The 21,059-nt window shown below is 39.8% G+C and overlaps 1 protein-coding gene and 1 long non-coding RNA gene across 2 annotated transcripts in view; one reads left to right on the top strand and one right to left on the bottom strand.

The window, feature by feature from the left end:
* The window catches only part of LOC141578437 (uncharacterized), a 511,397-nt gene that overhangs the window by 386,222 nt on the left and 104,116 nt on the right, over nucleotides 1–21,059 (top strand). The gene's annotated exons all lie outside the window — the stretch shown is intronic.
* LOC141578509 (uncharacterized) lies at nucleotides 3,096–9,635 on the bottom strand. Its single transcript, XR_012508890.1, has 4 exons — nucleotides 9,527–9,635; nucleotides 4,790–4,886; nucleotides 4,314–4,489; nucleotides 3,096–3,485 (listed from the first exon to the last, which is right to left on the bottom strand). It is a non-coding gene; the product is annotated as an uncharacterized LOC141578509 (long non-coding RNA).

Below are 21,059 nucleotides of genomic sequence, written 5' to 3'. Positions count from 1 at the left end.
TTCTGTAGGTTTTTTAATCTCTAAGATGGAGATGATAATAGTACTTGTTATAGTGAGGAGAAGTTGAATTAATATGAGCAAAGAGTTGTATTTGCTGTTATTAGTACTTTTTAATATTTACATCACTATCTGTAATTTTTCTTGTGGTCATTATGACAGGAATAGAATTTGTTCTTTCCAGGTGATTCTCTGATTTTCCCAGGACAATTATTGAATTCATACTTTGCTCTTTGATTTGAAATCCCACATGCACAAAATACTTATGTACACTAAAGTCTCTTTTTGAGCTCATGGTTTATTTCTGTCAATCTTACTTTATTACTCCAGCACCATAACTTACATATTGTAAAAATTTATTTAATATCTGACAGTGTGATTTTTTTTTTGATTCTTTTCTTCCATCCCAATTTTTCTTGGCTAGTATTATGACTTTATTATTCCTGAAGAATTCTAAAATACTTTGTTCAAGTTAAAGAATAAAAACAGATAAGGGTTTTCATAGGATTTTTTAGTAAGTTTTGAATTATCTTTAACAGAGCATTCATTTTACAAAGCTGCTTTCCTCCATGCAATATGTTGATGTCTCTACATTCACATCTGTTACTTTACCCCTCAGTATAGTCCTGTATTTTTCTCCATGTACAACATGGGCATTATTTTTGAGTTTAGCCCAGATTATTGTTTATGTTTTACTTAATTTTGTAAGTGAGAATTTTTTGCAATTATATTTTTTAACTCTTCAAACTGACACCTAGGAAGGCAGATTTGGATTGTCAATACTCACTTTGTAACTTGTCATTTAAAATTGTAAGTATTAAATACTTGTTCCAGAATCCTTTCTTTTCTGTTTTTCAAAATTTGTTTCCAAGATTATCAAAGTGGTCGTAGCTAAGTAGTATATTTGGGGAGACTGATGGAGAGAGGTAGTGTGGCTCATGTACAAACTGTGAGCATTTTCATGGCTGCCTTTAGGCTGGAGAGGCCTCCGAAGAACCCAGGTTAGACCAGGGATGGCTTTTTATGCACTTGAAAGCCAGCATTCCTGCCTTTGTGGAGAAGCCTGTTGGGCGTGACAGGTAGATGATCAAGGTCCGATGGAGGCCATTGGCTGCACAGAGCGCTGTGACTGTGAGAACTGGCGACCATTAACATGGGAAATGCTTGGCGCCAGGAACACTGCAGGGGAGCTGGGGAGCCTGTGTGTTAAGGATTTTCCAGTCCTGGGAGTGAGAAGAGCAGACTCTGCATTCAGATCTGAGTTTGAATTCATCCTCTCTTGTTTAATGGTCCTCTGACTTTTGTCAAGTTATATATCCGCTTTGAACTCCTGTTTTCTTGTGTCTCAAAATAGGAGAATTACGGCCTGCTGCTACAGTGTTTGATCAGGGTAAATGATTTGTGTCTATAAGATGCCACATACTGTCACAAGTTCAGTGAGAAATGGGCTGTTGCCTCTTCTGCAACTCAGTGTTCGACAAGACACCTGGGGAAAGCCAGTCCCTAATTTGTGTGTGATGCAAGTAGGAACAAAATTAATGTCTTGCCTTTCGCTAGCAGTATTCTTACTCCTTTGCTTCATTTACTTCTTTCCTCCTTTCATTTCCCCTTTCCCCTCCTCCACCAAAAGAACCTGAGAATGTCTCAGAACACTAGATTCAAATTACTTTAAAGGTTGTCTCATCCTCATGAAATGACAGTAACATAAAAAAATCTGTACACATCCCAGAATTCATTGTATTTGATTTACACACACACGCATGTGCACACACACACACAGACACACACACACACACACAATCAGGCTACCTCCCACTTACAGAGGAAGAAGAACCACTTATTCTGAGTTTTCATTCACTGTCCGTGAGAGCAAAGTGTCTTACGCAGACTTTCACCTGGCTTCATGCATGGTGTTTTTAGTTGGATTTCTGCTTTGTGGCCATAGAATTATTCTCCTAACAGAAGAGAGGAAGTGGAGACATAGACATTCTGCTCAGATATTGGTGTCATCATATTTGAGTTGGGAAGGACTTAAGACAGCATAGAGTCGTATCTGTTTATGGGTGAGAATCCATGATAGTGTAACTTGGACAAGAACCTGGATCTTCTGCCATCGTGCCCACGAGGGTGAAGAGGCAACTTGGTGGGGGATGGCAGTGATCCTTCTTGCTTGAGTTCCAGGGTCTTGCTAGTTTTCATTGCTCGCCTGCCTTTAGTTAAGGTCCATGTGGCCTCTCATGGGAAGGTCACACTGTTTTGATAAATAAAGTTACTAATCAGCAAAAAGCTCTGGACCCACTCATATTTCCCAGAGTTTTTTCTGCTGACCTGCTGACACTTTATATAAATGAGACCTAAGAAACTACTGGATATAAAATCCTTTGTGTTATCCTCGAGTTCCATAGGAATGGGGTGCTGTCTCAGGCTGTCTAAGGCTAGATCTGAATAAAGATAGGGTGATAGGCTTTGCTGCTGGACCCTCCAAAATCAAATGTGTTTTCCACCTTAGTGTTTAGAATCAGGCAGATGAGCTCAAATCTTGCCTTTACCAGTTATTAGCTTAGTGACCTTGGGGAAGAAACTGTACTTAATTGTGTTCAATTTTCTTTGTTTGTAAATAAGTTCAGTATTTATTTTAAGGTTTTTGATTTAGAGTTGAATGAGTTAATTTCCTCATTTATACCTAAAATATATTTCGCGTGGCTCTATGATGGTGCCTTGGTTGTTGATTACTAAGGCACTCGGCAGGGAGAAAGGGGGTGGGGGACCCCTGGATTCTAGAGCTTATTATATTCCAGGATATGCTTGTAAAAGACTGGATGTGCAGTGGATTTTTAGTAAATATCCATTCCTTTCCTAATCCGCATTGATTGTGTATATATCTTTATATTAATATATGAACAAATTTATAATGCAATTTAAATCTTTCTGTAGAATTTAAAATATGTAGTTGTAACAAAAATACGTGAAATAAAATGATTTCACTTTTATTTTCTTTTCAATAAGCAAAACAAAATAAAATAGAAAAGAAAAAAAAAGGTTTGAAGGAGTAGAAATAACTTTCTTTCCGTAGAATCAATTCCCTAACAAAGGTTTTTTGGTTGTGTTGTTAAACAGCATATAAAATTGATAGGTTGTGACATATTGGAAATGAGGAAACAGTGGAGACATACTACCTCCAATGAAGTCATTTAGTTACCACGTCAAAACTAGTTCTGCTTCCTGAATGACAGGCCAGTAAATCGGGAGATGAGGTGTTAGAGCAAGGAATACTGACTTTATTTGAAAAGCTGGCAGACCCAGAAAATGGCATACTGATATCCTGGAGAACCCTCTTCCCCAAGTCAGAATTCAGTCTCCTTTTTTACTAAAAAGGGGCGGGGGTGTTGTTGGTTGTTGCAAACTTCTTGCTGTACGAATTGATTTCCTTGGAATCCTTTGTTCTTGCAGCTGTCCATGTGGGTCAAATCATGGTGCCCCTGTAAAACCTCCAAAAATAAGCAAAGTTTATTCTGTTTTACTACTTGCCATCTATATATAAGTGCAGAAGAGCTAACATCCTTAAAGATCAGAGCCCGCAGAATAGGCCCTCCTGGATATTTCAGGCTAAAGGCAACTTTCTTTTACAAAAGCTCCAGAGCTAACAAGTCTGAACCTAGAAAACAGGGCAGAGGTTTAAAGCCAAAGGAACACATCTAATATGGAGTCAAATTTGTTCTTTTCTATTACAATTTCTTTTTCCACCTCATAAATAATTTTATTAAGAAACATGGACAATTTTTTTTTTTTATTTTTGCTTCTTAATAACGGATAAGTGGTCCAAATACATTTTTGTGAACAGGGATGCTGTGCGTACCTTGGGGTCACAGCAAATTCTTGTTGGGGGTGGTCGACCCTGCAACATGCCTGCTGCCCCGTGACCCTTGGTGAGAGTCCCCCTAACCAGGGGCTATCTTCAGGAACCAGCATATGGGCATTGACCTCTGGAGACCTCTTTTTCAGGTGCAGGAAATTTTTTCAGATTCTGTGATTGAAAAATCACTCCAGCTGGGGAAAATTAGGGAATAAAGGAAGAGGAAAGGGGCTTGGAGTAGAGTAGAAGAGAAGGACAGAAGATCATGGAGCCTGGGGGCTTGGCAGCGAGGCCTCCGGAGAGAGAGAAGCAGGGGTGGGGATGGGCCCGGTTCCAGAACCAGCTCCTGCACCTGTCCCCGCGCCCAAGACACACAGCCTTTAATGACCCAGGACTCTCTGCTGTCTGGGCGTCACCCTAGGCAGAACCTTGAGAACAAAATTAAGGGGTGGGCAGTACTCACATAGGGGGTCACAGAGGACTTTGTTCAAGTCCACAGTGCCTTTTCTGGTCATGTGTCTTCAGTTGTCCTTTATCTTAGGATCTGAGGAACAGGAGCAAGGAACTCAGGGAGAGATCCAGGAAGACATCTGAGTGTGTTAGGGAGGACATTCACAGCGAAACGGGGAGCGAGGACACCTGCAGCAAAGTAAAATGACTTTACAACTATTGCATCAGAGCTGCAGGTATGAGAGAGCCTAAGCCTGTTTCAGAGTGCAGGGGACAAGTGGAAAGGAATGGTAAAATTTCCACTGACAATTGAAATTTTGTTAAACAGCCTGCTACTCTAAATTGTATCACTTGAATGTAGGCAGGTGTATGTCTGTGAGCATTTATAGGTTCACACAACCCCACCAGCCCCTCTTGACCCCATCAGGGATGGGCTTTCTCAAGCACAGTGCACCTCCTGCTTGGGTGGGCCATGCTGCATGTCCTCACCTTGGGCCGGGCTGCTGCAGGGCACTGAGTCCCCAGGCACGGGCTGTGAGACACGACAGGAACATCTCTGCTCATAACTGAGAGCATCCGTTTCCCCCTGCAGTGTAAGAATGCCGGTGACTCAGTTAGAAGCATGCTTCAAAGCTGTCCGTGTCTTTGCCATCCAGAAGCGGAGCCTGGGAGCTTCCGAATTTCTCCAGAATGTGGTTTACATTCACCTTCGATAGGTGAGTGCATGTCCACTTACAATTGGAGGAATTACTGCAGTTTTTCTGAAACTTACCACTATTCCATCTGATTTTTCTGTGCTAGGATTCAGTATAGCCTGCTAAAAATTCTGGAGTCAGATCTTGAAACCCTGATGAAGAGGACTATTTATCTTATTTCTTTATATGATAGTATTTTACTTTCAAAATTCAGAGTTTTTGGTTTTTTGAGGAAATTTGGGGGGGGTTGGAGAATCAACTTTTCTCTTACCATCTATGTGACCTGTTGCTATATGCCTCTCACCTGTCTTCTGTCACTTGTGAGGCAGTTCCATTTGTGACCCTGTCTGGTTTGTTCATGTTATAAAACATAAAGTCTGTAAAAGTACAGTCCCTTTTACTCTGAAGACATTCCACAAGTACTACTTAAATCTGAGTGTGGTTTTTAGAAGAGAGAATCATTAGAACATGTACTTGCAGGTTGCTAGTGCAAAATCCCCAAATCAATACTCTAGCTCAACATCTAAGATCTTTCTAATCTACCTTGGATTTATATGAATAAGTGAAGCAGTTTGCTAAGAACACAAGACCAGGTTTAGAATACAGGCTGGTGTAGCTCAGCAGGTCCTTCCATGCTGATGCTCTGCCAGAGGGCGGGGCCGAGGAGAGAGGGCGTGTCCTGCCCTCCCTGAGCTGACAGTTTCATGGCAAAGACCTTCATCAGCTGAAGAACTGGGAGTTTCTTCTAAGAACAGTGGGATTGAAAAGAGTCCTATAAGCGCGGGACTGACAGAATCCCATTTGACTCAAGTAGGGGAGAGCGGTTGTGGGGCCACTTGGGAGACTCGTGAGTCCAGGAGTGCAGTGTTGGTGGTTTCCACTTGAGCGGTGAGATGGTCAGTGGGTAAAAGCGAACAGATTGAAGACATGATTAGATGGTAAAAAGAAAGGATGAATGCTGTCTGTGATGGTAGGATGGAGTAAGGCCCAGCTTTCTGGGTGGATTAATCAGGTAAATGATGGTCCTGCTGTGCTTTTAGGAGGGAAACTTGCAGAGGAATTTCGGGGGGATAACTGATGAGTTCAGTTGTGGGTAAAGTGAAAGGCTGCTCGATGTGTGGTCTGGGAACTCAGGTGAGAGCCAGTAGTGAGTAGAGGAAGGGGAGAGAGTTTTTCAAATCATTTTGTCTTGTGAACATACAAATAAGAATGAGTAATGACACACAAAACCTCTAAATTCTGGATTTAAAACCCAATAACATTTTGTTATATTGAGTGCAGAGGTTCTTAAATTTTTAGTAGAAATTAAACAAATAGAAACAAAATAGTGGAGTTAATCAACATCTTAGAGTTGATGTGTGTCCTTGTATGTATTTTGATACCTCATCTCTTTATAAGCATAATCTACAAAAGCTTGTTTAGCATAAGATTTAAAAAAAGTGACGGGGCACACAATGTTGTGGGTTGAGGCTGATCACCTTGGGCAAATTTTGTAGTCTCTCTGTGCCTTAGTAGCATCTTCTGTGACTGCCCCCGGGCCCCTCATCACAGCTGATTTCCTAAACTAGATTTTGGGAGGGAGGCTGCTGAAGGGATTAAGAAGTGGCAAATGCTAGAGATACTGAAGAGAGACAAAAAAACAGATTAAAGCCTATAAACTTTGTACAAATACCCTCAAAAGTGTAAGAATCCCGCAGTGTTTTGAGCCACTTAGCATAAGGGAAACAAAATCACGTGGACCCAATTCTCTTGAGCATGTGAGTATTGTGGGTGGGAGGATGTCATCAGAAAAGTGTTGAGAAGAGGCCTTTTGGTTTCCCTTGACATTTCCAGTAAGGATGGGGCAGAGGAGCGAAAACCCCCTCTTCACAGTGGAAGCTGCTGTTTTGTGCGAAACTGACCAAAGGTTGGAGTCCAGTCATCAGCGGTGCTGGCAAATGGAGAGACTTCAGGATTGGGTGGGGCACTTGCTGTGACTTCCAGGTGACCTGCTGACTGGGGGCTGTGAGGAGGGCAGTAGGTTTGCAGGGTGACCCGGGCATAATCCCTGGCTCTGAGGCTGCTGGTCTGATTAGCAGACCTGGGCACCCGCAGTCCTAATGGGGCAGCTCATGATGTAGCCTGGGACACCTGCCATTCTGAGGGCGAGAAGAGGGCTCCTCTGAGGGGGTGTCCCTGTGGAGAGTGGAAACATCCTCCTGCAGGGGAGAAAGTGCCTCTGAGCACGGGGCCGGAAACACAGGCAAGACCAGCCTGAGCACGGAGGGTTTGGGAACCCGGAAGTCATACAGTGGCCTGAGAAGCCTTGTTCCTGAGAGACTGGAGGGAAAAGATGCTGAAAAGTCAGGCAATGGTCCGACCCTGTGGTGGGTTATGAGTGACAAGAAAGGACTGGTCAGGCAGGCACGAGAGAACCCTGTGGCCATCCCAGCTGGGGCATCACGCCGGAGGGAGGAGCAGTTATAGACTTTGCCACTTATTAGCTGTGTGACTTTGAGCAATATCACTCCACCTCTCTCTACATATATCTTGATGTGTAAAGTGACAGAGTGACAGGCTCGTGTCATCAGAAGGCTTAGTTTAGCTCTGATCCTCTGTGTCCTGTCCTGTCAGTGCTACCCTGCAAGTTTCTGCAGCGGCTGCTCTTACCCTGAGATGGGAGGGCGCAGAGGGACATTGTAGAGCCTGAGGGCAGGAAGAGGTTGCTTTAAAAGCAGACTTGTAGCCGCCTGCATTTGCAGACCTTCAGGCAGTTTGGTTGAAGTTAGTGGAGAGAACTTTGGAGGCCTTAGTATCCTCATAAAACTTGTTTTCCCTTGGGGACTGGATTTAACTTTGCAGATCCATGTTGAAGATTTGAGCTTCTGGCAAAGCTGTTTTCAGAGATGGGTATATACATAACATATGGTATAAAATAAAATGCTTTTATTTAATGTGTGGGACTTTGCAGGTCTTGGGAACAGCTAAGTTGGCCTGGTCTCCACGGATGACAGTAGGGGTCAGCAGAGCGTGCGGGAGGGCAGGCTGACCGCCTTGCTTCTGCAGGGGGTTCTCCATAGCAAGACACTCTGTTGAGTTGACTCTTCTCTAAGTTTGGTCTGAGCAGACAGCAAAGTAATGAGTTCTGGTGGGATTGTATAATGACAGGAAGAAAGAGGAACCCGTGGTTTTCGGGACTAGAACACGCTTTTGGTTCCTGATCCAGTGTGTTCCATTACATAATTGATGAGTTGTGTCTATTCTGGGACTTGATTGAAAGAAACATTCAGCCTTAAAGTTAAGAGTTATGTATTATTTGGAGGGAGGACTCGAGCCGGGATGACAGCCTTACAGATCACTCTGAGGGACTGCTCCCAAGAGGTAGGGAAGGAGCTGGGATATATAGGAGCTTTACAACAAAGACCACGTAGTTGGAACAATAAAAGATTGTTATCTAAGAAAGCCAGGTATCTCAAGTTCAAGAATTTAGTGTTTTTCTATGTATGGGAGGATGTGAACATTTTGGTCATTGAATTCAATTCTTTAACGAGCACCTGGCTATCTAGGGCCAGTATCCTGTTGTTTCTTACTGTGAGTCCGCTCAGAGGGCACCACTGTGAGTGGCTGAGAGGCTAGGCTGCAGGCTTGTACTCGCTGAGGAGTGGCAGCAGCTGCTGATGACTTGGTTTCAGCATTCTTTTTTACTGACATGGATGCAGTATTTTCATTCACATTGTAGTATTTTCATTCACAGTGCTCCCCCTTGGTCCTAAATTCGACCAATATTTTGAGAGACATTTCATGACCAATTTTGTCCCATGGTGCTAGGATGGCTCATTCCTAGTTAAGTTGAAGAATATCCTGAGCTGCCATTCAAGGTGTTAGATTTTTTATCAGGACCTGTTGATACTAAAATTTCTCTGGATCGCCTGTCTTACTAGTCTATTATGATCGAGGAAATGTTTGCCCTTCGTTGCTCATTCCCATACCTAGAATCACACTATTACAATTATTTTATACAGGGTTATAAATTTTATCTATTTCTTCAAGATGTTTAGCCATCATCAATCTTGTAGGCCTAGTTACACATTGGGAAATGTAACAGACAACAATTTTATTATATAGACAGGATATAAGTAATAAAGCTAGTAAAGTTAATAAAGTCACGAATGAGAATTTAATAGTCGAGAAGTTATATTTTTGGGTTAAAATTTTGCTTGTGTTCCTGATTGAGTTTGAGTCATCTTATGAGAAATTTCATATTTATGGTCAGGGTCAGAGCAGGTATTAATTAGCCTGGTGAAGTCTCCCACCTTGTAAGATCAACAGTGGCCTAAACAGAACTATAATTTCCTTTTTAGAATAACGTTTCTGAGGGCTATCTAGTTAGAGCCTTGGAGTAGGGAAACCCACCAAGGTAACACAGAAGTACTAGACATAGGTAATTTACCATAAACTTAACAGTTGGAGTAGTTCATAATCAAAGGTAGGAGAAATTATCAAAGTAATTGGCATACAGGCCTGGTTCGGTGTTTTGGGTCAGCTGTCTTACCTCAGATGTCGTCGTCTTCTCATCCTGGCCTGGGTAGATTTTTCTTCATTTGGGCATTGTTTTAAGGTGAGCAGTGCTCTATAGGCCAGTGCACTGCAGGGGCTGTTTCTGATAGGAAATGAATCCAAAAGTCCATTTCCTTCAGCTTTGGTATGTACGGTCTAGTTAAGAGTACCTGATAAAGGATCCTTCCATTCAGGTAGTAGACAGTTCTTTAAGTCATGCCTGTTCCAGTATGTATAATCCCCTGGCTGCAGGTCATGGGGCATTGGAAATTTACCCAAGGATAGATTACTGAACTTCAGAAACAAACCTAGAGTATTCTTTTCATAATTCAATTAACCTTTACAGCAATGTGACATAACAGCAAGGAATGATCTGGGAAATGTCTTAGTAAATATAGACCTCAATTAACAAAACTAGAATTTAATATCCACTAAAATATAATCTTTTTTCTCTCTAAAGTTACCCTCATTTTTCTCAAATATAGTCAAATCAAGAGTAATTTGTTTACAAGTTAAGTCTGATTATTTGATCATATAGGCTTTTTTAAATTGGCTGTGTTGGAACTTTTAATTAGGAGTCTCAGGGTAGGATGTTAATAAGGTTTTCTAAGCCCAGGAAAGCCACATCAAGGTCTTGTCATGGATTTCTGCCTTACATATTTAGGTAAATTCTTTTCTCTTTAAAATCCTTAAAATACCTTGAGATTCCTATATCTGTTAGGAGATGATCTTCCTCATTTGTCTGATAGAGCCACTGGGGACCTAAGAGATTTTAGTCTCTTGAGGGATCAGATAGAGAGAAAAGATAACTGTTCCAAGTCTGCTTACATAGGTATAATTTATCAAATTTCTGTGAATCATAACTAGTTAAGGAGAAGAGTTTCTTTATGTCAGGGAAACAGGTTAAAAGCCAGTAGTATGTCAGACAAAATCAAAAATTATAACCATATTCACCAGTTTACTCTGTCCCATGTAACTAATTTTTTAATCAGTTTTCATTAGACATTTAAAATTTCTTACCGAGTTTAGTTCAGTGTTATAGTTTGAAATTTATTAGAAACCAGTAAATCTCCTTGAAGAGAAAGCATTTTGCAAAATCATCAGAAGAAAGCAATTAACTGTCTATAAATGACAAAAATTTAAAAGCATGTTTAGACACCGTTACACTATAATCGATGAAGAAACCTGGTCACTATAACCAGAAATATGACTGGTAACATTTTAGATATGCCAGATTTTAGTGAGTCCATATAATTTCTAGAGTATCTATATTAATAATATTTTCTCATACAATATAACCTTAGAAGATTTATTATTCATTTGACAATACCATGTATTTAACATGCCAAATAAATTTACTAGTTTAAAATCTCTCTTTGGGATGTTTCAGGGGCCCTCTGTAGCATCCCAAACTTAACTGGAGATTAAAAGAACTTTAATTAGAAATTGATATTTGGGGAGTTTGTTAAAAGATTTTAAAACACTTGGTCACGTAAACATATAGATCACTGTGAAGTAGTACTTATTCATTAAGAAAATACGTCAAAGGTAAAGGCAGAACAGATCAGGTAAGTGGTATAAGAAGCTTTACAATTTGTTACTGAAGGTGGATTAACATTTCAAGACAATTTTGTCCTCTTAACAGAGAGTAAACCAAATCTACTCTTGTACCAGTTTATGTCTAAGATTCATTTACTTTGCCCAAGTTGATTCTAAATTTAGCCAATTCCGACCACGTACAAATCCCTTTCTTCAGGGTTCCTCTTCCACAAGCCTTCCACAGCTTTCTATACTCATATTAGTTTGTTCCTTATTTTCTATTCCATTCAGAAGTAACCAGCTTCAGGACAAAGTCACTATTTTTCATTAACAAAATATAATTCCATTCTTATATCTTCCTTTACACATTTATCTTACTTTCCTAGGATACTGAGATCATTCCCTTAATAATAAAGACTATTTCAAGGTGGCACCAACCATTTATTAATACTTCTAAACACCTTTATTTTCTCTGTAAGAGGAAGTTAAATGTTAAATAATTCATATTTCAATCTTATTTTATCTGAAAATGGCATAGCTATTTAATAAAATCCTATCATTTAACTTAATGTAGCACAACTCTAGAATTTAAAGATATCAAACATTTAGAGATTATCTTAAATATACATTTTAAAAATATATTTTAAAAATTTACCCAAAGCTCTCATCTCATTTGCATTTAATTTATTTAAATTTTACCACACCACATTACTATTATATTTTTTAACAAATCTGCACCAGATATAACAGGATCTTATTTGACTTTCATTAAACCTAGGTTCAGTAAAAGTACTATACTTAATAGTGGTGACTTTAAAGATGTCTATATTAATTAGAACATACTTAAACTAAACAATATCAAATATTATCTTAATATTGAATATTTTCCAGTTCACATGAAGCTGAAGGTCAATTTGGTCAGTTTTTATTTTAAAACTACTTAATTTGTAAGCTCTTATTTTTTACGCCAATTAAGCAGAGCTCTTTGACATTGATTTTTATTTTTTCAGCTGTAGAATTATCTCACATCTACAATGTGTACGCAGGCTTATAAACAGACAAAAGTTAGAGATTTCATAGCTTCACTTCAAAACTTACTTATGAGATAAGTATAATAATAGTTGTAGTGAACTGAATTTGCTTGCTCAAATCACTGTCTTACCATTTATGAAACAGACATTTAAGATTTCTTGACAAAGACTTAAGGACCCATCAGGGTTCTGAGTTGTAAAATGCCACAAATTTCTTTGGCCCTGAGTTTTATCTCGTTGAGCTAATTAGGCTCAGTCCTAGGTCACTGTTTGCTGTATTTACATTTCTGATCTGCAAGACAAAGACACACGCTTCCAGTTCCCCAGAGAATTTCTCTGTCATGCAGGCCCAATTGTATCTCCTTAATTTGCTTCTTTGTATCAGTGAGAAGAGCTGTAAACAAAGAATTCCATGTTTAAAATTTTAAGGTTTACTTTATCTTGCCTTTGAAAGCTTGCATAAGGCATTTAGTAAGGTCTCTTTTCCTTGAGTTATAGGTTAAACCCAGGGTAAACCTCTTATTATATTTTTTATTAGCTACTGAATATTAGTTTTTAGTTTTACGTTATATTGGACAGCTCATGTAACTCTATTGGTTTCCTTTACTGTGTTCAATTAATATTTTCTGAGGGATAGATACGTGCCCAGCCTTGTAATACCAAGAAAAGGAAGCGTTTTTCCATTGAAACATATCTATCCCAAAAGATAATTAAGGAAGATATTTATACAAAGCCCATTTAATATACCAATTTTTACAAACTTTTATCTCAATTTTATTAAATTTTATACCTTTAATTTTTATATTTATTATGTTTAATCATTAATTCTTATTTCTAGAAGGAGTGCCAAAAGCCTTTTTTTTTTTCCGTGCATTGTATCTAATTTTATAGAAAAGTCTCTGGGATCCCAAAGTTTGAGCCAAAGAGCTTAGGCCCTTCTCAATTTTAATTTCATTAATTGGTCTGTTGTCCCAATCATTGATCAAGTATTTCAGTCTATATATTTTTATATATATATATATATATTTTAGCCCTATAAATACATATATTTAAAACTGTGGTAAATAAAACGGACTTGTTTGAACTTTAATGTTGGAGGTAGTAGGTGATATCTTTGGCTCTTTTTTTTTTAACTTTACGTAGTGTAGTATCAAAACCTTGCATGTAAATGCAAAAATGTCCATTTTATTTATCTCATTCAAAATAACCATATAAAAATATTTATCCATTTGGGATAAGCCCCTTATCTTTTTTTTCCTACATCTTTACAATTCTTTTTCCAGTTATTCAACCTAATTAACATTAATTATTCTAAGTTTTTATTAGCATGTCTAAAACCATTGATTGGAAAGTAAAAACACAAATGTAGCTTTTGAAACCAGTTTTTTTTTTTTAACTGAGTTATTAAGTTAAACATTAGATATATTTTTCGACCTTTAAACTTGATTTTATTAGTTACCAATAAAACAGATGTTTATACAGAGAGCTCTTTCAACTTTCACCAATTTAAAAGTTTTTCCAAATTAAAGGATCCAACATATGGCCATCAATTTATATATATTCATTTATATAAAATAAAATATATATATATTTTTTAAACCAATAAGATGAAGAGGATTTTCCACATGAGAGTGGGTGTGTTGCCTAAATAAAATTCAAAAGTTTACTCTCCAAAAGCTAAAGGCCTTTGTGGTACATGCTGATGAAACAAAGGTTAAGATGGCAAAATATCTGAAAATTGGTACAATCAAAGGAATGTTGAGAATCCCAATTTATTTGCGTGGCCACCATATGTACACAATATTTCTACCTTTTGTATGGCAGATTCCAAGGTTTCCTTTAAAAAAAAATGAAACACATATATATATACGTACACAAAAATAAAATACCCAGAGAAAGATAAAAAGTTTTCATTTCAAGGACATAGGAAAAAACATCCAAGATACCCCTAAAGGGGATTTTGTTTTATAAGTTCAGAATTCCTAAAAATGTTTTTAACAGTCCTGGTTAGTTACTTTCAGGGTGAGGTTTTTTGTTTTGTTTTTTTTTTTTTGCAATTAATGTTGTAAGATTTGTACGTATATAAACCTGGCTGTGGTATAAGATGGAGGCTGGCAATCTGTCATTTCTTTTTCTTTTCTTTTCTTTTCTTTTTTTTTTTCTTTTTTTGAAAGTTCTATTCCCCATTCTAAGGTCGGGTTCTCAAAATAAAATTGCTAGTAAGTTTTCCCACAGGGACAACTATATGGCATGAAGTATTTGCCTCTACCAAACCTGCAAGTTTCTCTGTCACTGGAGAAAGCTGTTACCAGCCAGGAGGAGGGTCCCAATTTTGGAGTTGAAAAGTTCCTCATAAGAGTTTTACTTTTATCCTGAAAAATTCAGTAGAGGTAACCAAATTGAGGAAAACATTAGACCAGCCTCTTACCTAACCACTCAGTCCTGAACCCAGTGTCTTTCAACTTGGACCAACTCGGGACGTCTCCACTGGGTGAGTACTTTCCTGGTATGTTTCCACCAGCCCCACTTTGGACGTCTCCTCAAGTTGGGTGTTTCCTGTTATCTTTCAACCAGGCCCCACCCAGCATGTCTCCACTGGGTGGGTAATTTTCCCCCCAGTATCTTTCAACTGGAGGGCCAGGTACCTGGATACACTGCCAAATAAAACTCAGGATCATCAACCAATATGGGAGATCCTAGAACCAGAAGAGACTCACTCAAATTCATCTGGACTCCCCGAGGAGGCAGACGGGCACAAAGGGCCACTGCTGGTACCAAGGCTCCAGTTCCTCGGAGAGTTCAGCTGGAGAGAAGTCTGCTCTGGGTCCTTTCATGGTTTCCAAAACTTTTGACTGAAATACATGTGCAGCCTAAAAGTTAAGAGTTATGATTTATTTGGCAGGAGGACTTGACCTGGGATGACAGCCTCTCAGATCTCTCTGAGGGACTGCTCAGAAGAGGTTCGGGAGGAACTAGGATATATAGGAGCTTTACAACAAAGACCGGGAAGTTGGAACAATAAAAGATTGCTTGTTATCTAAAGAAAGCCAGGTATGTCAAGTTCAAGAATTTAGTGCTTTTCCATGTATGGGAGGAAGCAAACATTTGGACTCACTGAATTCCTTCTTTAGACAAACACCTAGCTATCTAGGGCTAATATCCTGTCCTTTCTTATTCTGAGTCTGCTCAGAGGGCACCGTTGTGAGTGGCTGCAGAGGCTGGGCTGCAGGCCTGTCCTTGCTGGGGTGTGTTGGCAGCCGCTGATGACTTGGTTTCAGCATTCTTTGTTTACTGACATGGTTGCAGTATTTTCATTCACATTGTAATAATTTCTTTCACAGACTGACTATGGATAATCTGCAACCTTGGAAAGCAACCGAGATGGAATTACTGCAGGTACCTTCTACTTTAATAAGCTGCGTGCAAACATAAACATGGAGGAAGGATACAAAATGATTTGGTGGTGTAGGGAAGGCTTTCTGCACATTACAGGAGAAGGCAAGGCAGATTTCCTCTCCTTTGTGGGCAGGGACGTGATTCCACCTTTCTTTTCTGTAGTGGTTTCTGAGAACAATTTATGGTAATTAACCAACATTGACAAAAGTTGGAACACAATGCATTTAAGAGCTGGCCAGCTGGAAATTGTGTATTGGACAGGTGGATTTCATAGGCAAGTGGTCAGGTGGATGGGAGAGAGATGGAGCCCACGTCTGGGCCCAGATTCAGGTTTAAATCGCCATTTCCTCACCATAGGGCCTTGGAATAGAATGTAACCTCTCTTAACCTGTTGGTGATTCTGTGAAATGCGCATGATAATACTCTTTTGTTCCTGGGATTGTTGTAAGTTGTAAAGAGTATTAGAGCACACATGAAGCACTTAACACACTGGCACTTAGCAGTGTTCACTGTGTGCGGCCGCCCCGCTTCGCGTGTGTCAGAGCCGTAAAGACAGCATGTGTCTGTTGAGGGCGCACTGGTGGCCCCTTGAATACGTTGTGAATTTGGTGATTTCTATTAATCCTTGTAACTCTGTGTGCCATGGGCAGTTATTTTCATGGACAGATGAGGAATCTCAGGGTAAAGAAGACTGTGTAATTTGCCCAAAGTCAGACCATAATTTTGGGTGCAGGTGCCTCGATTTGGCATGGGCCCCTGGGCCTTCTACCCTCTTCATTAAGCACCAGAGCCAGATGTTGGGTCGACTGTCACCCAGCACAGAATATCCAGCAGGTAGCAAGACACACCTGGCCCTGTGCTCCTTGAGCAAAACTCCGGAGGGGAGGCAGTTACAAAAGTGATAAACATAAAAACAGATGACTGCAAACTGTGATCAGCTCTGAGAAGGAAAGGAACAGGCCTCGCAGTGCAGCGCTGGGATCTTTCTCGTCGGGGCTCCTCTGGGGGCGTTCATCTCAGCTAAACAAGCTCTGCTGCTGCACCAAGGCAGGAAGGCAGGGTGCTTGTGACCAGGTAGACTGGGCCTCGTTGATCATTCTCATTCCCCATTAACTGGCAGCTGTCACGGTCACTTACCTAGTAAACAGATGTTGGCCATAATCATCATGCATTTTGCTAGGTAGTTTTATTGGCCCCACCTTTGAGATGAGGTCATTGAAGCTGGGAAATTTGCTGCATGCCCGTGATCACCATGGAAATAACCCCGCTTGTCTTTCAACTTAGACTGGTGTGGCTCTCATGCCCCAGCCCTGTGAATGGCATCATGTAGCTTCTCCCAAGTGGCCCAAATGACTGACATTGATTTTCTTAATTCATAGGAAATGGTATGTGACAATAGGAGAAAAAGATAGTAAGAAATTTTTTGGAAAAATAGAAAAAAAACCATTTCTTCCCCAGCTGGGGAAGCGTACCCTGTGTCACTCACCCCACTCACTGCCTGGCACCTCCTCCCTTCTGACTCCGTGTTCAGAAGCCACTCTGAGCCTTTGAAGAACATTTTGCCTCATGACACTCTTGACTAGGACCTGCGACCTCTCTGTTCCTGGTTAACTCTCTCTTCAAAGCCATTTAAATTTTATGCAGGCTCATCTGCTCAGATGTAAGAATAGCCTCTTTAAAACGTCTTGATGCAGCTTCTTAATGAAGATCTTGAGAAGGAAACCTAGCCAAAAGCAGGGAATTATGCACATAGTGACCGTAAACTCAGCACTTTTTGAATTTCAGAATCAGTTGGGTGGGAGACTCAGGAAAGACTTTTTTAATGTAGCAAGGGTAAAGTGAAAGGACGCAGGCTGTGTGAGACTGAAACATCTCGGTCCCAACCAGCAAGGCACCTGCGTTCACGATGGTGTGTGGGGAGTGCAGAGTTCTCACAAAGAAAGAAGTGGTGGGATCGGAGGGAGGACAGTTAGGTTTTTACTGGGGAAGGAAAATGTGGGCTGAACATTTCCTGGTTGAACAAGAGGACTGTGACATGATGTGCTTGTATTTTGGAGAGAAGGGTTTTGTGGGGATAGGCCTAGGGAGAACTCTCTCTGGCTGGGGAGTCAGCACAACAGAGAACCACAGAGAACTGAGCAGACCCCAGGCCCCTGCTGGGGGAGGGGCTGCCCGCCAATTCGAGCCCTGGGGGCTGCTTCTGTCCCTTAGCTGGGTCCTCAGAGCTCCCTTCAAAATCCAGTCCTGTTGATACAAAAAAAACATGGGGCATGAGAAGGGCTGTGCCCCAGGCTTTGGTTGAGCCCCTGGAATGTGCCCCGTCCGATGTGGGTCCTTGGTTTCATGCAGGAAAGAATTCAAAACCAAGCCACTGTTGAGTAAAGGTAGATTTATTCAGATAGATACATTGAAAGGCAAGAGAAACACCACGAGGTTTTGGGGTTTGATGCTCAGATTAAAAGTAGGTACTGGGATATCAAAATTGTAGAATAGATAAACAAGATTATACTGTACAGCACAGGGAAATTTACACAAAGTGTTATGGTATCTAACAGAGAAAAAAGTGTGACAATGAGTGTTAATATGTGCATGTATGACTGAAAAATTGTGCTGAATACTGGAATTTGATACAACATTGTGAAATGATTATAAATCAATAAAAAATGTAAAAAAAAAAAAAAAAGAATGTGAGGAAGTTTTCAAGGAATTGTTCCAGATATAAAACCCTTTCTGAGCATTTTCTCTATTTTGTGTGAAATGCATTTTTACTTGAAATTTGACTATCGTTGATCTTAATTCTTTCAAATATGGCAGGGTTTTTTATTTTTTTCAATTTCTTCTTTCTCTTTTTTTTGTTTTTTTTGAGCATGAAATCTGTTAGAACTATGGCTAAAGCGTAAACAAAGCGTTGCTGAATTTTAAGTGTCACCTGTTGGCTGTAATGCTTAGAAAACGTCTGTATTTTGAAATAAAAATCTTTAATGCTAACTAAAAAAAAAAGTAGGTACACACTCCACAGACAGAGTGTGGGCCTTCTCCAAAGAGGGATAGGGAGGGGTGCCCGCGAGGTGGTGCTGTGTTGCTGGTTTTCATGGGCTTGGTGGTTTCATATGCTAATAAGTAGAAGGACCTGCCTAGGGGCAAGGGGTTGGAATTCCCAGGGAGTTGGCCATTTCCCACCATTTGACCTTTTTTGGCTAGCCTTGGGACTGCCATGATGCCTGGGGTTGTGTTATTCACCATGTTACTATTACAGTGGGTGTAAAATGATGCTCAAGTTCTGCTAGAAGTTAAATCTCTTCATCCTGAGCCTCAAGGCCTATTGGGGGTTGAATGCTTCACCATTTTGATGTTAATTACTGTGGCTTTCCTTGAATGGCTGTGCTCTGGCCCCTTCCATCTTGTCTCACTGTGGTGACACAGAGAGAGCAAAGGCCAGGCCCTGCTTGTGCTCCTGCATTTAACAGGGGGAGGGGTGGTGTGGGCTGAGGATGACTCTGAGTGGTGAGAAGGATGTTTCAGATTTTCCCACGTGGGACATGGGGACTTGCCAGCAGCCACCGCAGATTTATCTCACGGGCATTATCGCTTGTGTCACTCATCTTTTTCTATTTTTTTTTTAAGTATTTAATCGAAATTTAATATCAGATATCTTTCATAAAGAAATTTCTCTTTTCCTTTTCTTTGGGGCTCTTTTTGGGGGTTAGGCAATTAGGTGTATTTATCTGTTAGTGGAGGCCCTGGGGCTTGACCTCAGAACCCCGTGCATGCTAAGCACTCGCTCTACCACTGAGCTCTACCACCACCTCATCATCTTTTTCTTTTTGCTTTAGCTGCCAAGAATCTTACAGCTGAATTTCTAGTCGGCCTTTAACACTTACCCTGACTTCATGGCATCCATTTTTATGACTTTACCTCCCCCTGGTTTCATTTAAGTATTGAATCTCCTTTTTCTCTTCACTGCCACTTTTGTCTTTTTGTTGTTATGGTTGTTAAGCTGTGTTTAAAAAATTGTTTAAATTCTCTTTTAGCAGGAAGTTGAAAGTAAATATATATGTAAACAAATTTATCACACTTAAATGTTTTTATACATTCTAAGCTGTTTAGTAGTTACTTAAAAACCGAATGGAATATTAAAGGGAAAACATTTTAAAATCACTTTTTTAATTTTTTATAAAGGTATAGCTGATTTACAATATGATATAAGTATCAGGGTGTTAAATAGATGCACAATTTTTAATGTTATGCTCCTTTTATAGTTTTTGTAAAACATTGGCTATATTCCCTGTGTTGTAAGATATATCCCTGTAGTGTGTTTATGTTACATGGAGAAGTTTGTATAAGAAAGCTGGTTATCGCAGAGTCTGGGGCGTTGCTGTGTCTGACCCAGGTTCACGCTCACCCTGCCTGTCAGAGCCCAGGCCCTCACTCCTGCCTGCAGGGCCGCAAGTGGAGGCAGGTCTCATCAGTGCTGGCACCACCCCCTGAGTGGCAGTGACAGCAGTGACTGTCTGTGGACATGCAAATTGTTGTTCCAGGAGCTTTACATGCATTTCTGCATTTAATAATTAAAGCCCTCCTGTGAGGAATCGTTTTATGTTTTTAATGAATAATACATTTTATTTTGATTTTGATAGAATTCAAACCTCCGGAAAATTTATAGGAATAGTACAATAAACGCTTAGATACAGTTCACCTAAAAGGGCACAATTAGCCCTTTTGTGTCTGGCTTTTTTTAGCATAAAATTTGAAGGTTCATCCATGTTGTAGCCTGAATCAGTACTTTATTCTTTGGTTTGATAATATCCTTTTTCTTTTTGTTCGTTTTTGGTCTATTTAAACATATTTTAATTGAAGTCTAGTCAGTTTATAATGCTGCATCAGTTTCTTGTGTACAACACAACACTTCAGTTATATAGGAACATACCTGTATTCATTTCCACATTCTTTTTAAACATAATTTACTATAAGATACTAAATATATTTTCCTGTGCTATACAGTATAAATTTGCCGTTTATTCTATACATAGTCGGTATCTGCAAATCTTGAACTCCCAATTTATTCCTTCCCATACCCTCTCCCCTCTGGTAACCATAGTTTGGTTTCTATGTCTCTGTGTCTGTTTCTGTTCTGTAGATAACTTTATCTTTTTGTTTGTTGGTTGTTTTATTTTTTTTTAGATTCCACATGTGAGCGATCTCATATGGTATTTTTCTTTCTCTTTCTGGCTTACTTCACTTAGAATGTCATTCTCCAAGTCCATTCATGCTGCTGCAAATGGCATTAATTTATTATTTTTTTATGGATGAATAGTAGTCTAATGTACAAATATACTACAACCTCTTTATCCAGTCATCTGCCAGTGGACATTTAGGTTATTTCCATGTCTTGCTATTGTAAATAGTGCTGCTCTGAACATTGGGGTGTAGGTGTCTTTTTGAATTAGGGTTACTTCTGGATATAAGCCCAGGAGTGGGATTTCTGGGTCATATGAGAGGTCAATTTTTTGTCTTTTGAGGAACATCTATAGTGTTTTCCATAATGGCTCCACCAAACTGCAT

This window comes from Camelus bactrianus, chromosome 8 (assembly GCF_048773025.1).
Source record: "Camelus bactrianus isolate YW-2024 breed Bactrian camel chromosome 8, ASM4877302v1, whole genome shotgun sequence".
NCBI classification, from domain to species: Eukaryota; Metazoa; Chordata; class Mammalia; order Artiodactyla; family Camelidae; genus Camelus; species Camelus bactrianus.
The sequence above is the reverse complement of the archived record's forward strand: the minus strand, read 5'-3'. Positions and strand labels throughout refer to the sequence as shown.